Below are 7,015 nucleotides of genomic sequence, written 5' to 3'. Positions count from 1 at the left end.
TGGCAATAGCACACACATACGGCTAAGTTACATATCGAAATGTGGCAGAAAGCGACAATAAAATCAAACGGCATAGCATGCGGCATAGCACAACTCATTGACCACTTTAGGATTTAAAGAGAAAGAAAAAAATAATATCGAAAACTTTATCGAAAAACATCACGAGGCTATTCATATGTTTTATCATCGAGACACATTATAACCGCGAGAGATATCGTGTATAAATTTCCCTAATATTTATTTATTGTTGAACTTTGCGATGCATTGCATCGCCCGAGCTCAATGCAAGACCAGCATTTTTAAATTCTTTCTCTATCCCCCCCTCCTTGCCGCAATTTCGATATTATATTTTATAATAGTTTAACTGCGTAAATTTATGCGCAAGAAATGAAAAAAGATGCATTTTGCAAATCGAAAAGATCTTGAGATGTTGGAATTTGTTTACTTGTTTACTATATTTTGGTATAAACAATATTTATAATAATCGGTCATCATTCCCATTTGTTGACATTTTTGTGTGTGTGTGTGTGTGTGTGTTTGTGTTTGGCTCTTGTGGCATTATCCATTTGAAATGCGCTTTATGTCACAAGGCAACCGATGAAAATAGCTGATTTGGTTAATGCTCATTTGCACTTTGCATTTTACACAATTTCCATAAACTTTGAACTTTAAAGAGTGTGTGCATGTGTGTATGTATTTAAAAAAAAGGTACAGTTGTTCGTTTTGTCATTCGGCGATAAATTATCTCGTCGGTCAATCACAAACGAAATACACAGTGCGCCGGATAATCATTTAGAACTATGCATTTGCAACGGAATAATGATGATGATGAAAGAAAAAAAAGCAACGACAACAGTAAGTTTAACGAATAACAACACACATTTTGAAACAAATCAAAAGGAGAAGAGAGCAGAAAAAAATCACGATTGAAATGGATAAAAATGCAGCAAACGATTCAACAGAACAAAGCAAAAGTATAATCGGCGTAGCATAAAAGAACGAAAAAATTCTGCGACTGTGCCTTCGAGAGAGAGAGAGAGAGGGAGAGAGAGACTGAAAGATATAGACCTTTAGCAACAAAAGAGACACATGCACAGTTTAAAGTCGATTGGACATTCGGACATAGTGTACACGGAATGTAAATGCTTTGCAATGCAGTTCATATCTTGTTAAACGAAGAGAACCCACTCAGATTATGTACGTTTTATTTCGTCACTCGATCGTATTGCATAAAACATTTCACGGTTGGACTTGGTTTGTCGTTGTCGTATGGACAATGCGAAAATCTCTTCGCGGTCGACAGATGAGGAAATTGTTATTCGCGCCACATATATTCGTATGCAAATTAAAGCGCTATGCAAAGATGAACACAGAATGGCGAGAATGGGTCTCTCATGCACACACACACACACAAACAAAACGAACCAAAGCATCGATCGAAACCAAAGAAACAGTCGAATAATTAACAAGCGCGACTCTATCTCAAAAGAGAAATTGCCAATGACACAAAGAAAAGACCGTGTCTTGTTGACGACTATCGCCCAGCTGAAAATCTTTACGAATTTTTCGGTTTTTTTTTGTACTTTTGCTGCAACTCCACCGTGCCTTGCAAATAAACGACAAAAGAAAAAATCGCCATTTATGACGCAAGAGCTGGCGCTTAGAATCAAATCAATCGATTATATTATACGGAAAACAGGTTCATTGATATTTGCACAAGTCACAACGTCCGCTTAGTTTCTATTGTTTGACGGAAAAATTTTAATAATTAAATTGTCATTCGATGACATCGCCATCGAATTGTAATAACAAAAAAGTGTCTACAATGTTGTATTCATTGCATTCACTCAACTAAAGGGGGAAAAAACGTTGACAGTTTTTTCTCTCTTTACTTTGCTTTGAACTTGATATATTTTTTTTCTATTCGTTGGGTTAATTAATATTAAATGACCATATTGTGTTGAATTCCATGAATTGAAATGGAAAAAAATCGAAAATTGATCGATCAACACAATTTACAATTTTATTTCAACTTGGTGGATTTGAAAAATATTTGGTAAGGTCAGAATAAAATGCATTAATCGTTATTCCATATAATTAAACCTGTTGACGATGTCTATGTTACTCTTGCAACGATAATGCATTTGGTCTAATCATATCGAGGCAGCATAAGGACTAATTTTCACTGCCCTTATGCCGCATGTGCTGTATTGTTTTGAACTGTCGGATTAAATTAAACATCGATTTGGAAGAAACAAAGGAATCAAAGGAACGAAGGAAAAAAAATTGGGTCGATGCACACGCCGAACATATGACACCAAAGCATGAATTCACATTTAACGAATCATAATGGTTGAGTTTCAAGTCTCGATTAATGAGTGTTATGATCCTTTTTTTATCGATACCTACCAATTTTCCGAGTTGCAGTAAAATAACAGACAACATTATGTGCGTGTGTCGGCAGCATAATAGTTGAATATACTAGTATTCACCGTGAACTATTATAGGGTTTTTTTTGTGTGTGCATTCAATCCTCACGCTTTATTGGCTTACGTCCACACGCATGTTCAGTTCGGCTCTGATGTCGTTGATTAAGTGTTTTCTATCATCTCTTTGACCATTTCGAAGGGTGTATCATTAAATGAAATTTATAATACTATTATTGAAACAGCATACTTTCAACAGTTATCCTAAACATATTCTACATTAAACCAGCAGTTTTCATTCGGCTTTTGGATTCCCTTTTACATTTTTTTTCTCTGGGATCAATCGAACTCAAAATTCATTTCTTGAATTGCTCATTTTTGGTTTGCTCCCAATAAGAATTAACATTTCATTCGATTTTACGATTTGAAAATGTTCAATTTCAGAATCATGAAAAGGAAGCAGATCCATTGGGCGTAAGCCTCAAGAAATGAACAGCTTTCCTATTCGAATAAATAACGATAAAATTTCATTTAAATCATGTGAATCAAACGGATGAAAAAAATGTTATTATTGACGTCAATTTATCGAATAATATCGATATAAATTTGGTATCGTCAGTGGTGGGCCCGATCGATTCATAATTGGTTTCGGCATTAAAATCATTTAAAAATCGATTGTTTATTTATATTAAAATGAAATTATCTGTAAAATCCACTATTAATTTCATTCACACATGAATTAGTGTTCTTTCTTTTTTGATTTTATGCGTAAATATGGTGGCATTTTGTGAGAGTATGGAATGTGATATGTGTAGCCATGAAATCTTTTTTTTTTCGACCAAATTGAATTCGAAACCATCGATGACCACATTTCGAAAAAATGCAATAGTACATTTTTTTTTGTTTTCAATAAGAACCTCATTTCGATATGAACGAAACAAAAGCCCTTTTACTCTTGTAAAACGACAAGCAAAAAAAAACAACAACTTGAACGATCACGAAGAAAATGGTGAGTAGCAAATATAAGAGAGCAAAAATATCACCAACCGTACTACACGCACCGAAACAACAGCGCTTGAATTGTGGTTATATTTTGCATATTTAAAAATAAAAAAAAAATAAATCCGTTTAACCTTCTGTTTTGTGTACTTACGTCGGTACTGAAATAAACGATTATGTTTCTGTGGATCAATAAAATTGAATAAAAAAAATACCGGCAACAAAAAAGCAAGTGAGAAATATAAGTATATGGGTGAAGCAATGAAACGCAAAGGGAGAGAAGAAATAATGTAGTTTTGAATGAACGGCTAAACATGCAAATGAAATTCCAGAACCGCCAAAATAAATGAACTTTTGACCAGTGCGCCCAATGAACATAGCGAAAATTTATAAACTTATCGATTTAAACACAATTGGTAAACGCCTGCTCCAAGCAACGATTATGCGTAAGTCAAAAATGAAACTGAAAAAAGCGAATTATTTCGATTAAACAGCTAAATCTCTTGTTGTTGTCTTTTTTCGGTCAACGAAGGAAAATTGCATTTTTGGGTTGTTGTGACAGTAAAAATACTTGCTACATGTAACTTAATAAGGTTTCGATATTGACTCAAGAATTTCGTTACATTTCCATTGTCCACTGCGTTGATGGCAATAAACTCAAGAATTTTGTGAAGGAAAAACAGCGATCAAACATTTTTTTAACGGTAAACGAGATGCAATGAAGGAAGAAAAAAAAGACTGTGTATATAAATTAAATCGGAGCCGATTTTCTGTCTGTGCACCGGTGGTGAAAGTATGATTTTTCTTGTCGATTTTATTGCTAAAATAATCCCTTTTCGTACAATTTTTTTTTTCTGCTACTGCATAGTATGCGCGTTTATCGATCGCCTAACTATTTTATTTGTGGTCTTGTTTCACGAAAAGCACTTAAACGATATATCGTGAATTGTGCTGAGGTTCAATAAAGAAAACTTTAACCATCTGCAATTTAAATATGGTGCAATCATTTGTTTAATGACCACAAATCTATTTATTATATTGCATGCAGCAAAAAAAAGAACGACCTATCAAATATGAATGCAATGCGACGCGAATGGCGCAGAACGAGTGAAAAAGTGCGAATGCTGACGATAGTAACGGAGAGCAACATGGAAATGGACCGTTTGTCGAGCCATATTTTCTTCGGGCACAACGAATCTGAATTTGACCTTTGTATTTATACTATATGAAACGATCACACTGAAGTACAGTTATAACGGAGCAATATTCGAATTGTCACTGGGTTTGAGAGAATCAACACACGAAAAAAAGAGAGTACGGTTTGGTGAGAGATGTGTCAAAAACCATGATCTCATTTGGAATTCATCATGAAATTCAATAAATGTGCAAATGGTGAAATGAATCTTGTAGCGCGCTTCAAATGCAAAAATCTCGTCGTTTCGTTCGTTCAGGCGGGGCGAAAATGATAAAAACGTGTTTTACACTCACCACAACTAAAAGTAACGAGTGTTTCGAGGCATACAAAACTCATCATAACAGTGCAATTAGGTCGTACTATTCGGTATAGTTCGAGGGCTTGCTGCCTTCTCTCTCTCTCTCTCATTCTTGTTATTATTATTTTACCAAAACGATCTCGTGCAATGCTGAAAATGCGAGCTATGTGCAACTGAATGACAATTACAGCGACGTGCATATCTCAAGAAATGGAGAGAGAAAAAAAAACCGGCAATCGAATGTGGCGCAAAAAATCAACTTGCATTTGTCCACACAAACACAAACACATCCAATCTCGGAAGAGCATAAGTACAATAAAGGAGACAAAAATTAAGTGTCTTATCAAGCTTTTATTTGTAAATTGGCTACAGTTTGAAGGTGCATTCACCAGTTTTTGAAGAACAAAAAAACATACACAATCCATTGAAAATAAAAAAGCAGCAACAACTTTACTATTTAAATGAATCGTTTGCAGCAACCAATGAATGAGTGAACGAGACGCAGAAACACGATCGAAATGTAAAGAAGTTGGGAGAAGAAAAAAGACAGAGGGAAAAAAACACATCACAAAATATAGTCGCACCAGTCGACGACGATATTGACATGACTACTGCATGTATATATTGGTGACTTGAAGCAAAAGCGTGTTCCAATGATACTCTCTTCCTGATCATTTGCTCGTTTCGTTTGTTTACATTTCGAAGTATGTAGGCACAGGCACATACTATGTTGATAGTTTTTTTTAACTGCTTCTTTTCAATCAAAACCCATAAGGATGGGTTTCGTTCGCCGCCACGTCGATCTCGTTTTGTGTTCTTGTTGTTTTTCGGTTGAGCAGCAAGTGAACTCTAAAAACGTGTGCATTTTTCGATCGTTGTTGTTGTCGTCGTCATCATCAATGTTGCGCTTTATTGGCTGTATATGCAAATGATATGGTTGATCAGTCGCGATGACGGCAAACGACAACAACATAACAACTGCCTTCTCTATACCCTTATGAACATGCTTATGGATTTAAGGTAGTCGTCGACTCCATTTCACTTGGCTCTTCATTCCGCTTAAAATAAAAAAAAAACAACGAACAGCTTCAATCTCAATTCAGTTCTCGTTCACACATCCAATCGAAATCGTTTCATTTGAAAGGAAATAAAAAACGAATTCTTTACAAAAAAACGTCACTCGGATGTTCTTCGTTCAACCCGCCGAATCGCACAAAATAGTTGACAATTAAATAAAATGTAAATTTTGGTATAAAGTTGGCGCATTTGATTGTTTGGTACAAATTTAGGTGAAACAAAAACAAAACAATCGGTATAATGATGAAAAGGTAGAGAATTCGTCGTTCTCCTTTTTTCGTGGTTTCAATGAAGAAGAGAAAAGAATCACTTGAAAATTCAAAACTGTGTGCTTCGTGCCATCGAAAACAGACGAAACCGATCCAGATTTCCAAGTACAAAAATAAATGTGACGAGATTATATGCAAAATAAGAGCGAATATCACATGTTTTTCGACCCGATTTGATCTCTTTCTTTCCCTTGCTTCACTATACTTGCTTCATTTGATTTTGAGATGCTACGGAGAGTGTCGCTGAATAGAGAGAGAGTCAAATGCACAACAAGGAAATAACGAGCGCGTCGCATAGTGTCATGAAAAAAACAACGTGTTTGTTATAAATTGACGATCTATAGAATGTTTTATTTTTTTTCTCTATGTGCTCGTTTGTTCATTTAACTCCGGCGAATTTCTTGAGCACTACATTTTTTTTTCTTCGCTCGTTGTCTTTTGCTCACTATTTTTTTTTATCTTTCGTCTTTCTATTTCGAATTGTTTTTGGCATATATGTGTTGTTTTTGTCAAATCTGTTTTTTGCTTGTGAGTGAACGCAACAGCATCTACTTGTAAAACTACTTAAAACCAAGCATTGTTTGATATGCAGCCAAAATCAAGAATTCCACAACGTGCTAAAGCAAATAAGGTTCGCATAAATTTAATTTTGCATATAAATTTGGCTGCTGCAACCAATTCGAATTGATTGTGGCCCGAGTGAGTGTATGGCCTGCCCCGCATCCACATTTGAAATTTGCACAAATCTTTT

The sequence above is a fragment of the Contarinia nasturtii genome, unplaced genomic scaffold (genome assembly GCF_009176525.2).
Source record: "Contarinia nasturtii isolate CC-2019 unplaced genomic scaffold, AAFC_CNas_1.1 Cnas_scaffold_350, whole genome shotgun sequence".
NCBI classification, from domain to species: domain Eukaryota; kingdom Metazoa; phylum Arthropoda; class Insecta; order Diptera; family Cecidomyiidae; genus Contarinia; species Contarinia nasturtii.
Note: the sequence above shows the minus strand (reverse complement) of the source record.